This window comes from Nesoenas mayeri, assembly GCF_963082525.1.
Source record: "Nesoenas mayeri genome assembly, chromosome: 1".
NCBI classification, from domain to species: domain Eukaryota; kingdom Metazoa; phylum Chordata; class Aves; order Columbiformes; family Columbidae; genus Nesoenas; species Nesoenas mayeri.
In genome coordinates this window covers 189,135,364-189,148,836 of record NC_137541.1, presented here as the reverse complement: position 1 = coordinate 189,148,836, position 13,473 = coordinate 189,135,364, and the positions used below count along the sequence as shown (strand labels likewise).

Genomic DNA, 13,473 nt, shown 5'->3' with positions numbered 1-13,473 from the left:
CAGAATGATGGTGTTTATTCATCTGTGACCAGAAGAGGGTCCCTCTGTTAGAGGAATGTGGCCAAACTGACTTGTTGTGTTCTTTGTAGTTTCAATCTCCCTGCATCTGGTCTGCCATCATAACTGAAAGTGCTACCATTAATACCATACTTGGATGTACCTCTTGGTCCCTTGTTTTCCTCTTTAATAGCTTCCAGTACCCGAATCAGAAGGTTGTTGCCAGCGATTAAATGCATATCACCCATTCTCCTTTCATGTGATAGGCCCATCAACTCTCCCAGCAATGCAGGCCTGCAAATGAAACTACCATAATGGGTGAAACTGCACCTATTTTTTTTTTTTTTTAATTAAACAGAAGGCTGAGCTGATTCCTCCAGTCACCAGTGAACTCACAGGTGTGAAGTGCCCAGTCTGCAGCCATCTGAGAAGGCAGCCACTCCCGCGCCTTGCAGTGACACACTCCCTGCTCTTGTTACCCACTCGTCCCCATATGGACAACCATCTGAGCCTTTCTATCAAATGCACCAAGTACTCCGTTATCTCCTCAGTCAATATTGCCTCTGCAGCCTTGATAGGAATCTATCTATAAAACATGATTTTTATTTACGTTTTACTTAGTGAAGAATTTTACTGAGATATTGGAAAACTCCTCCTCTAAGCACTGAACTGAATTGGTTAAGCATCTCTCAATAATACGAAAAGCACAGCCAGGCTACAGCTGTTTTCCCTTCTGCCAGGCAATTTCATTGTACGAAAGGCTCTTGCTCCATTTGAAAGTCAGCCTGAGCAGCAGCTGCAGTTAACCTGTCTTTAGCTAGCAGACACCAAGTGAGGTGCTCACTTCTAGATGGGAAAATAACCAATGGCTGAGTCCAAATCAGGTTTTATTAATGACAATTTGTAGCTTGGCTTTAGCTCCGAGTGGAGGCCAGTTCCGGCTCCTACACACTGCTGCATGCTTGCCTGGACTGAATTGGTTTGGAAAGATTTCATCCCAGCTCCCTTTTGATTTTTAGCTCAGAGATCATGAAAAGCTCACAGAGACTGGAGCTGAGCCCCCTCCCCCAGTGAGGGGCCGCCAGTGCCAGGCTCTGTGGTACCTGCACAGACCCTCGTGCCATAACCTTCTGCTCTTGTTCTTAGAGAGGCTGGAGGATTTGTCTCCCCCCAGGTCTTCTGCAACCTAGAAAGGGAGAACGTGCTTCTGACTCTCATGTGGCTGAAGAGGAAATTCAACTTATTTGCCAAGATTTATACACTGGCCTATTCTGCAAAGAGTAAGGAGCAAAACTACAGCACTACAAGCCAAAATTTCTCCAGCAGCATCACTTAAAGACTCAGCACTGAGCCCTTGGGAGAGGGCTCTAGCAGAAGCATCTCACTTCCATAGAGGAATGGGAAATCCAGACACATGCTGTATTGATTGGCAAGGGACAGGCAGGTCCTACCGCAACAGGCAGGGTTTTTGGGTCACTGTTCTGAGTGAGGAGCATCATTCTGTCCTTCCACTGTGCAGTGAGCTGCATTGTTCTCAATCACCCTGCTGTGACAGGCACCTGATATTTAGCATCATGATTCTGGCATAAGCACCCTGGAGGCAGGTGCCTATATTGCCATACTGAATCTTGGGATAAGACATTTTTAAAGAATACATAAACCATATGTGAATCAAAATAAATATGTCAGTCCTGCTTGGATAGTTGGTTTCTGTGTTCTAGCACAGCCTGAAGGGCACCAGCTATTATAAAACCAAACTCAGGCTGTGTTAACTTCCAAATTCTTTTTAGGATGCCATGCAAAAAGGATGAAAATTGCTACTGGAACAATTCCAAGTGGCAACAGAAAGCTGCCAACTAAAACCGATTTATGGAAATAATGATGATGATGCACTATATAATGGACTGTATAACAAAACACATTTATTGGAGGTCTAACATCCCATCTGAGCAGCATGGCACCATCTAATCAAATATGTAGGAACCATGGACCAAGAGAGTACATCTCTAGCCAAAAGGCTGTTGCAGCACCTGCTGCTAGGAATAATAAAGAAATCATTTGCTTGCAACTCCAGCTGTAGCAATTTTGCAAGTGGAAGTGTCAAACAGAAGCTAAAGACAAATACACTCTGCTGATGTAACCATGTTTTACTTGCTGAAGCATGGAAACGACCATGCAGACACCAGAAATTTATTAGATGCTGTGTCCTTTTCTCCCCACTCAGCAGTCCTGTGTCTCAGTGGGGCCATCCTACGTTCACCTACATGAGAAAGGTTCCCAAGAAGGCTGCCTGTTCGGCACTACCCTGTGCTTTATCATCAGAGCAGGATAAGTCAATCTTGTGGATCAGGCAAGTCCACACTCAGCAGTGGTGCAGCCCATTCAGGGGATGACTTCAAGTGAAGCCCAGAGAGCTCATCTACACTGCTAAATAAACAGATGAGGCTGCAGCACCATACCCAGGTTTGTCCATCTGACTCAGCAGCTCTGGCTTTGTTAGGAACTGCTCTGAAGAGCCCTGCTCAGAGCAAGGCAGCTACCAGGAAGCGTGGCCCCAGCAGTGGGGACAGTCGTTGTCACTTAGCTTTGGGTGAGGGTCTGGTACCTGGACCATATCTATATTGTCTTAAAAACATAGCCTCCAAGTCCACAGTATTAAATTTATGGATCCTGTATAGATGAACAAGATGCCCAGAGAATTTGTTAAAAATGAATCTGAATCCCATAGAGCAATATGAAAATAACATTTTTGTTCAACAGATACCTAAAACCAGGGAGACCTTTAAGCCTGTGAATGATCCCATTAGTCACTCTTCACCTACAGGGCCATGTCTATGAAAAGCTGTATTTGGGGCACAGAGTAAAGGAAAGAAGAAAGGCTGTGGATCTACTGACAGGGAGGAGGAATGGAAGTGAATGTAGAGCATTTATAGAGAACTTGAAAGGTTTTCCTGAAAGGCATTCTATGTGGAAACAAATTACTCAAATGAACTCCCTGGATTAAGTGGAAGTGAAGGTAGTAGCAAAACAACAGCATTATAAATTCAACAAGCAAAATAAACACACTCATCAAAAAATTGTTTCTCTGATGTATACATAATCTTTCATGGTTATAAGTGATCAGGGCATGGAACTCATCAAACAACTGGATTAAATGATTTAATAATGTCCCAGTAAGCTTATTGTCACATAAAAGCTTTTTTTTTTGACACAGAAGATGAATATGAAATGGTTGACTTGAATAACTTCAAAACTATTTCAATTTGCAACAGCACAGGGATTCTGCAATGCCAGCGAACCCCATAATATCATACACCATTTAAAAGAAAAAAAAAAGATCATTCCAGATCCATGTCTTTTGCTTCCCTCTTCCCCATCAACTCCTATTAGCTATTTTATGCTCTAATTTCAAATATACCCAAATCTGCCACTGATATTTCAGAATACCCATCAAAGTGTAATCATTCACTCTCAGGATATCACACTCTCAAAAAAAAAAAAAGTAATTAGCATTACCTGTCCAGCATGCAAATAACTCTTTTGAATGTTTAATAATAAGCCAGAAAATCTATTCAACATAGATGTGGTACTAAAAATATCACTGCTGTCAAACAAACCCTGGCATTTTGACAGGACTACTTGACATCTGCTGTTATTAAACATGGCTTTGGATTCTTCAAGTGCATGTTCTGTGGTGAGCAACCAGCAGCACCACTCTGAAACACAACACTTCCTTCAGAGAAAAGAAGAAGAAAACTGTACAATGTACTGGCTAACTGAAACGGAAGGAAAGCACCGAGCTGGAAAAGGTCCTGCAAAGTATAAAGACTGAAAATCCTGTTGGTTCTTCATTCTACTGATTTAATAATCTGCTAGGCTTTAATTAAAGTGACATATAGACAGTTCTAAAGGAGGAAACCGGCAATCCACATGCAAAACTCAATCATCTGATTAGCAGGTTTATTAGATTCTTTCAGGAAGGTGTTGACAGAAGGAAAGAAAATCTTAGTTACTACTTCAAAATAAAATTCTACAACCCAAAAGGAGAACCAATATTATGACAGCGAGCAATGTCAGCCTTAACTTGAAGTTGCCCAGCCCCAGCAATGAGATCTTCAGTCTGGATTACACTTGCAAGTTCCCTAGAGAGCATTAGTCAGCTGAGAATAATGGCAATATTGAAGTTACCCTGTAGAAAACACTGCTGAGATCGCTGTGTCAGAAATCCGATTTCTCTCAGGGACTTGGCACTGATCTTCAGTTCAGGCTTAAAACCTTTGCTGGATTTAACTGCTCATGTTGTGTCTTCAAAGGCTGACAACAAGATTCATATTTTTCCTTTAAAATACAGCCACTGCAGAGGTGTTCTTGGAGACCAAGTTTAATATACAGCCCTAGCGTTATTGGAGAAGTCACTTGGGGCATGGACGACAGATCTTCTTTGTTGGATGGGATTCAGCCTCATTCACTGCATCAAAGCACACTGGCCTCCTTGCTAGGTTAGAAAGTAGGGATAAGAGGAAATTCAATTTCTTCCTTTGAAGCTGCAAACTATTTGTGACTGATGGGGGTCAAAGAAATGAAGAAACATAGTAGATCCTTACTCTGCATTCAAGCAAGTTCACTTGCTCATGCACATCTGCGGAAACTTGGATCCAGCTTTCCTTTTCTAGACTCATTTATGCTTGGAATAAGCAAACTTTGTTGAGAAATCAATGTTCTGCTGCTGTTCTTGTCATGGTATTCTAAACCAGTATAAGATGTTAAGAATACACACAACACTGATCAAGGCCATCTTGTTGCTCATGCAAAGGTTAGCTTCAGCAGGGGTATTTGGTACTGGACTGGACAGAGCAGCCTTGCTGGATCCAAAGCCCAGGGTGCATCATGAGCCCTTGATCATCCACACCGTGTAACTGCTGGGTCACTCTTAGCTCTGTTTTCAGCTGCTTCAAGTAACTGTTTACAAATTAAACATTAGCATAGTTCAAGAGATTGGAGACCATTCCCAAATAGCAGAACGGAAGTAGACTCTACTTCTTGTCACCCTGCAGAATCCTCCAGCAACATCTCTGGATCCTTTGCACCCTTAATCACCTCCTCAGGCTGGACTCCATGGCGTGCCGCACATGTCCGTTCCCTAAACCCCCACCTCGTGGCTTGCAGTACAGCTTTCACTCCACCATGGGTGCAAAAGATCCCATACTCAAAATAATAATTGAGTCACAGGATACCAGGAGACCACAAAGATCCCAGTGGAGAGCCAGGGCCAAGAGCTACAGAGAACCAGTGTGCTCTGTCTGCTCTGCAGGGTCCCTCAGAACTCTGACTTGCACACACCTATCCTAAACAATTTAGTGTTAAAACTGTTTTCCCTATGTTAGTTTATAGCACAGCTGTCATAGTGACAGGTGGTTACTTCAGGTATTCTCAAATATAATAATGTTCTGTATTTCTGAAGCTCTACAAATATGTAAAAAATAATTAATATTGTTCCAGTTACTGCAAAAATAGACATGTAGTCCAAGTATGTATCAGCTTACTTGAAATTAATGGGTACATGTACCTGCAAATCTGCAAACCTGCAAAGCAGAGATTTGGCCAGTTTTATAAAAGAACATGTATAAAACTTGATGCAACTTGAAAGGATTTCTAAGGCTTCCTCCCTTTTCTAGCATATCTCGCTGAGACATTTGCTGCTATCTAACCTGCGCGCCAGCGCGTTACCAAAAACAAACCTAACAAGTTCAAACAAACAAACAAGTTCAGTTCTGTAGAAGCAATGCAGACACGGTGTTTCCACAGACATTTTGTACCTTTGACACATCATCTCATTTTCCTGAGAACTACGTGAAGTTTCAAGGGGCTGTCAAGAAAAGAATGTAAATAAAATAAACTCTGTAGCTGACATGGAGAAAGTCTAATTTAGGGATTCTAATTTATTTCTTTGCTTTAAACTGGCAAAATCACATAAAATGTCTTTTTTCCTGTCTTCTCTGAGGATCTAGCATACAGAACCTTTTAATTCTCAGCAAAGAAAACTGAAGTCTACTATTTTATTATGATATTTCTAAAATAAGCCTGAGGGATTCAAGCATCCTGAAGAATTCAAAGGACTGGAAATGTCTTTTGAAAACCCTAGAATTAATATGCTGAGATGTATTCTAAAAAGATGAAATACTGTAAATATTGCCTACAGATATTAAAGCATATTTAATCATTGTGCACTGCTTTAAAGAACACCTAATGAACATTTGAAAATTATTTTCCCTAGTTTATTGTTTTAGTTTGTAAAATAAGGCTTGTTTTTTAAATGTATTTTACTTTATTCTAAATATTTCTTTCAAATTTTACACCAAGATCAGCGCTGGTTTGAAAACAACTGACACAGAAAAAATTATTCAATAATTTTCTTCTGTTTGCTGCAAATCTGTATCTTTTCTGTCCAGGTACTCTTGATAGAAGTCCAGAAAGTAATGTGACATTTCATGTTGCTGTAGTTTTGAAAGCTTTGATTAAATAGAAAACTGGCTGGAAAGTAATTTACGGTGAAAACTTTTGAATGACTCATTACAGAAAAAGGTTTATAGTAAGTGGAGTAGGTGATAAGAAAGTCTGTAACAATGAAAACCATTTCAACAATGTTCAAAGTGTAATCAGAAGAAAATGAGCTTAAAGACTAACGGTAAAGGAACATGCATGTTAGGAACTGTAACTTATCATACTTTAAAAATGTATTGTATTAACAGACTAGGGAGATTTTTACTTCCAGCAGCTGCTAATAGGATTTTAAAATGTCAAGGAACTATGGCACTGGTTCTTCTACTCAATTTTTTATTGAGGAGGGTTCAGTTCCAATACATGAGGAGCATCCACCCACAGTGAGCATTTGAGTGTGCCTCTGTGGTATTTTTTACAGTATTAAATCAGTCCATTTGCTCACTTTGCCATCAAATTGGAAGATGCCATTCATCCCTGTGGCTTGGCTGGCCATGCCTATTCATCTTCCACCAGCACTGGCACTCATCTCAACACATGTTAAACTAAACATTAACTTTATCCCCCAAAAAGGATTATGCTGTTTAATTTGTTGCTTTTGGCCTGAAACCTCTGTTCCAGCTATCATTTCCTCTGCCCAACAGGTTGCTCTGATGCAAGCGCTTTGTTCAATACTCTGTAACATCAGGGGTTTTGCTATCACCATTCTGCGTTACCTTTGCTTCTCCTGTGATTTTCTCTATGGGATAACATGACACTGTTTGCTATTTCACAGTGATCCACACAGGTGGATTTTAACCTCCATCCCTCACAGGACATATGACTGAAATTGCAAATGTCACAGGCAGTTTGAAGCAGCAGCCCCGAAGAGCTAACTATTTGGTCTCCTAAATTTGGTGCCCGTCCAAGTAGCTGAAATTTGACCATGAAACTTCTTCTATTGTGTAATGAGTAGCGAAAATCCTCTGTACTGAGAAGAACCTCTTATTTGCTGCCTCTGCCTTACCACACATGCAGGTATGCTCATATACCACCATTCACATTTGGGAAAGAAGATGTTTCTGCAGCTTGCAATTGATCCACAAGTCCCACGGAAGGATGACAACAAACAATACCAGAATCAGTACAAGAGGTTAGCTGGAGCTCCTTGCAATTATCAAGGATTTTTTTCCACACTTTTTTTTGTATTTAAAATTTCAATTGACACAACTTTTCAGCAGAGAAAACAAATTATCAAATACAAAAAGCAGATTACTAGCATTGTTGAATTTTTTAATTTTTATAGCTTTCAGTGACAAAACATCTCATGTGTGTGTGTTTAAAATGCGTTTACTTTAAAATTTAACTAACTATGCTACATTATATAAGAGATTCACAAATAATTTTTACCTGGTCTTGGCCTGTGATCTTAAACCAGATAAAGAAAATTCACAAACTGGCAAAACATTTCACAGAACAGAAAAACTATTTCTACCAATTTGGAACCACAAAAAAAAAAAGGATTGCAAAGTATCACAAGGTTAGATACCTTCCTCTCCTTCCAAGATTTTATGGTATCTGCTATTCTGAAGGCCACTAAAATTAATTCAGGGAATAGCTCTGATTAGTTAAAATTCAAATATTTTTCAGAAATGTAGATACTTAAAAGGCCAGAATATTACTTTGCTGTAGCATATCCATGGTCATTTTCTTAAATTTTCAGAGATTGTGGAAGTTCATGTTCTAACCAAAGCAAGCTGTGACAACAGCTTACCTGTTGTCACTATTTTGCACTTTGTGGCCAACTGGATGTACCTGCGAGACAGAATACAGGCGTTCCACTGCAGAAACAGATGCCCCTCGTCCCTCCAGAGTGACCAGAGCAGCTAAACTGGTCTGGTCCCACCCAGGAAAACATGGTGATGTACCCCCCTCTCTTTCACTTATACAAACTCTCCATACTACTTGACACTTTTTCTGCTTTTAAATAGGCTTTTAGAGTAGTTGGTATTTTAAAATATAATTAAAATCTAACCTGACACTTCAGTATCATGTTCTTGCACAGTCAGGAGAAAAGCAGTTGAAGGCAATCTTGTGAATTTAGCCAAGGGAACTGTCTGAGGAACATACAGCCAAGTTCGGTCTATGTGATGTCCCAAATGTTCAGTTCATCCTGCCCAATTCACAATCTCTGCCCCTCTGCAATCACTTCCTTACAGGATACAGTTCTGCCATGTTTCAGCAAATTTGTTTCTGTTAGAAAGAAAAAAACGTCCTCTTTATGATGCTTTTACATTTGCCAAGTCCCAGGAGCTCTTAGTCATTTTGAACTCTCGACTCTGCAGCATCAACATCAACAAGCTTAGAACTGTGCAAATAGCAATTAATGTGCAGGCCTGCATTAAAATAACTGGCTATGCTTCTGTATAAACAAAGACATGAATAAAAACTGGAGATAAGGTAGTTGTCACAATATATGTGTGGGGGTCAGGTGGAAATGTGCTGGAGCAGAGGTGGGAGAAAGAAATACAAAAAGAAGAGCAATGACTGCCAAATGGAGATGGACAATAGTGAGAAACAAGAGCAGTCCCTGTTTTTAACAATCCTGAAACACTACGGTGAGTCACACATTGCTATCACTTTTTACCCTCTTGAGTAGAAAGAAGTGCTGTATCTATTTTAAAGATAAAATGAAGTGGAAAAGGTACAAGAGGTCACACAACAACAAAGAGAGGCATGAACTGGGGACTGTGTTATCCTGCCATGGGAAATGAGTGACTCGTAAAGCAAACAGCAGTTAGCAGTAATCCATGGTAGAACACGAAAACCAAGCCTGGTGAGCTCTGGCTAGAGCTGCACTGTTATTTTAACTCATCTGGGAATGAACTTCAGTCTGTCATTAGCAGCAGTTTGTTTGTTTCCACTATCGAGTGTCCACAGAAATGTTTTGTGATGGCAAGGCTCTAAATTGATATCAGGTATTCTCCTTCACAGTGAATAAAACTAATCATTGGAATGTTACCTCAACCAAAAATGCACTTTTCCCAGTCAACTGATGTATTAGCAAATGGTTAAAGCCTTGGTCCACATTTTTTGCCTTTTGAGGAATAATTTAAAAAAAAAAAAAAAAAGAGGTTTGTTTAGTGGTCAGTTTTCAGTGAAAGACAAAGCACCAAAAATTGAAGAATAAAGTTCTTTATGAAAAAAAAAAAGAAAATTACAGAAATTGTGCATAGCCGAAGCATTCTTCCTGAGAACATGTGTGGAGAAACGTTAAGCAGCATTTCTGCATCTTCTAGTGTCTCAGCAAAGGCTGATGCCCTTAGGAGATGCAGAGATGCTCATTGGTTTGTATCTTGCAATTACTTTATAGATTTTCAACTTCATATAACATTTCATTATTGAAAACCTGCTGTAAAACCTTTTCAGTTTCTGATCAGTTTCCTCTGACTGCCTGTGTGGATTTGCCTTTTTTTACCAGTTTGCTTTTATGTCACATTTAAAGAAAAATCTTTCCCATGCCACCTTCTCCCATGCAAAAGACAATCTTTCCCTTTGGGAGGTTTAATAGCTCTCGCTTTCTCAGAAAGAACATAATGTCTTTCAGTATCATCAGCATCAGGTAAGGCAATGCCATCTACTTCACCACCTCACAGTAAACTCCTGCGAGACTTCAGAAATGACCACTCTATTGCAAATCCTAGCGTAGCCCATAAAAATACCTGAACACTTAACTATCGTGTATCAAATTATGTTCAAAATAAACCCTTCAACCCATATAAATAAAGGACAATGAATCTGTATGATGGTTGCAACGTTAATATTTTCATAGAAAAGTATACATTTTCCTTTGCAGTGGGGTTCACTGTCTCTTCTGCTGTCAGCAAATGCTCAGGTGCAATTCAGATAACTACCATGTAAACACCTAAACAACTTCGAAGTTCTGCACTCCCAGTCATTTGCCTTACCTCTGCCTTACCTGCAGAGACTACACAGGACAGTATGCCCATGGTAAGAAAAGTTGGGTGAATTTCTGTTGAGCTGGGAGCTGAGAACCCCTTACACATATATGCACTAAGGACATGAGGGCTGTAATGCAGCAAAGGACCAACACAAGTGTATGGTTTGAAATTATTAAACCAGGAATTCTGGTTAAGCATATACTTAAACCAAACTATTTTTATACACTAACTCTGGTTCCGTGCCACATTTGACTCAACTCAGCCTGGAGAGACTGAAAGTGGAAGTCTCCACAACCACACATATATACTGCATGAACCATAGCCACCCCCTCTTCCCCTCCCCAAATAAGCATATACACACACACACACACATACATATGTATATATGTGCTTCTGATCCACCCACCCTTCTAATTTTTTCCCTTCAGAAACTGCTGAGGTTCTGAGAGAGCAGAAATCTGTGTGCCCATATCCTGAAGGTGCTACTGGTCTAGTCTGTGACCTCCAGTAAGTCAGTGCAGCACTGACTGAATGACGGGATGGATGTTCTCCAGCTAGTCGTGGGCATCTCCACTCCTACAGTGACACTTGGATTACTGCTGTCCACACCAAACCCTTGATTGCTTTGGTCTCTAACTTCTGCATCTCTATCACTGTTAGTATATATGTCCAAAGCCTAACTGAAACCCAGAAGTAAAACAAGTTAGGGTATCCACAAACATAACCATATTTTATAATTTATAATTTCAACATACAGATATCATAAAATGTCTGTACAGAAAAACTAACACCTTGACTTTTCTGTATCATATAATGTTTAAAATTATGGACAAAAACCATTAAGAGATACTTAGCTGCCTCCATGCGTCCTCCTCTTGCAACAGAAGAGAGCAGAGATTTGTCAGGGATCAAATTCTCTCCGCCTCTCTCTCACTCAGTCATTCTCACACACACATGCACACATACACATTCCTGCATAGCCTAAACCAGCTTCAAATTAATTTAAGTATATGTACTACTGACTGAAGATATTTTAAAGCAAAAAGAGACATAATTTACTTCTTGAAATAGGATAAAATAACTGTACTCCCACAGAGGGGTTTAAAAATTGGCATGTATTATTTCTCAGCTGTCAAGGACAGCCAAAACAAATATATTCACAGAACTATCTCCATACCTTATGCTCCCATATGATGAACTGATTTTATGCTTCTCTGCAATGCAGATAAACCTTTCATGTCTCTTATTATTTTTTTTTTTTTTCAATGTAGCTGAACACTATGACCTTCCTTAAAATATTCAAGGATCCTTTAGTGGAAAGCTCCACAAACTTGTCACCATTTTGCTGTTCTGGGCAGCTCAGTGCAGTCTTGGAAGCGAATTTAAGATTATATAATTTAAAAAAAAGTGGTATTGGGCAATTTTCAGACAATTAAAACAAGACAAAATATTTCATAGCATGGCCTAACGTTTATGACAATATTTTTCCACAATTTTTATACCACTCACATGCTTATCATGGACTACAACTTAATGCTGACAGAATTAATGAAGATTTTTCTATCACCTTGCATATCTGTTGTTCTGTGACAAATATCATCCTTCTTTGTTTTCCCTTTCATAATTCAAGTAAATGGCTATTGCTCGAAATTTGTTTTTACAGTTAGATTCAAGGCACTACTCATCTTTTGAGAAGCACTGATTTCATGAAAAACACCTTTGCTTCAGCTGGTCTTAAATCAAGGTAGGTCTGATTTATATGAACTGAAAGACAGGTCCAACAAGAATAAACTTTTAAAATGAAAATTATTGCTGCCAGCTTTGAAAATGGAAAAACCCTGTAGTAAAGGATGCACCTACTGATCCACTTCTATCCTCTGTATAATTTTGGTCACTCAACCATAACTACTAAAACAATACTAATTCACAACACAACATCTGAGCTCAGAAGCTGATATTGCTATTCTGTCTTTAAAAGTATTTCCTAATTTCTGTGTTCTAATGTTCTGGGAGGAATTGGTTAAATGTGAAACTTTCCTAAAGGGCCTCTCAGTGGGCAAAACCTACTAATTAATGCAAGAAGGGGATCTCAGCTTCTGGACTATTGTCAAAATGCACATCTGTCAGCAATTTTGGTGACACCAGATGCTGGAAAACTGGATGCTGAGATGATTCTCTACCTTTACAGCTTGATTTCTGCTTCAGCACAGAGACGTACATTTGATTAGTAATTGTTTTGTAATATTATATGGGGGGTGATGGTGGCTCTCCCAAAGTTTCATAGCTGTGAGATAACCAGCTCCTCACTCCTTTGAGACCCTCACTCTGTACAGAGAACAATCACTGTCAGCGCCACATGGACACACAAAAAACTCCATCTGAATAATCAGGCTTGGCTGGGGAGCAGTTTGGATGTAACTGAGACAGCCACAGTTCTGGAGACAGTTGTGTGAAACAATCATGTGTGCAAATGCTTATGTTGCCTGAGCATTAGTGTGCTTTTATGGTAGACGGTGGAAAACAACTGGCATCAAATCATGCTTCCCTTTGCCACTTAAACCAAGAGAGTGCTAGAAGTTCTAACAAGACTTAGGTAGCTCTCCAAAGCATAGATAATAAAAACAATAAAAATATAAAATGAAATAAATAAAGAAAAAAACGTAACACATCCATTTTTCTCTGTTACAGGACTTAAATGTCTTTCCAAGAAAAAGCCTGGAGCACAGCTCTGCCAGCAAGAGTGGCAGACAACAGAAGCACTACCAGTGGATTACCAGACCAGATTTTAGTAGATGAAGTTCTCAGCTGTGGTGTGTCCTAAGCAAAACCCAGAAGTTGGAGTAATCATTTTGTACTTCATGGGGTAATGACATGACAAGAAAAAAGAGGTGCCACATTATAGTCATTGTGCTTCCTGTGCTCCAGTTCACAGTGACACATAGCTGAGGACAAGTCTATACTGCAGTTATGGTAGAACAGGACCTTTGAGTAAGTATGAGTAGCTGTTTTGCAACAGAAGCATGTAGCTTCATGTAAC

The 13,473-nt window shown here is 39.6% G+C and overlaps 1 protein-coding gene across 1 annotated transcript in view; it reads right to left on the bottom strand.

The window, feature by feature from the left end:
- Nucleotides 1–13,473, bottom strand: part of STARD13 (StAR related lipid transfer domain containing 13) — a gene marked incomplete at both ends in the record, with an annotated part of 255,942 nt that overhangs the window by 170,886 nt on the left and 71,583 nt on the right. The gene's annotated exons all lie outside the window — the stretch shown is intronic.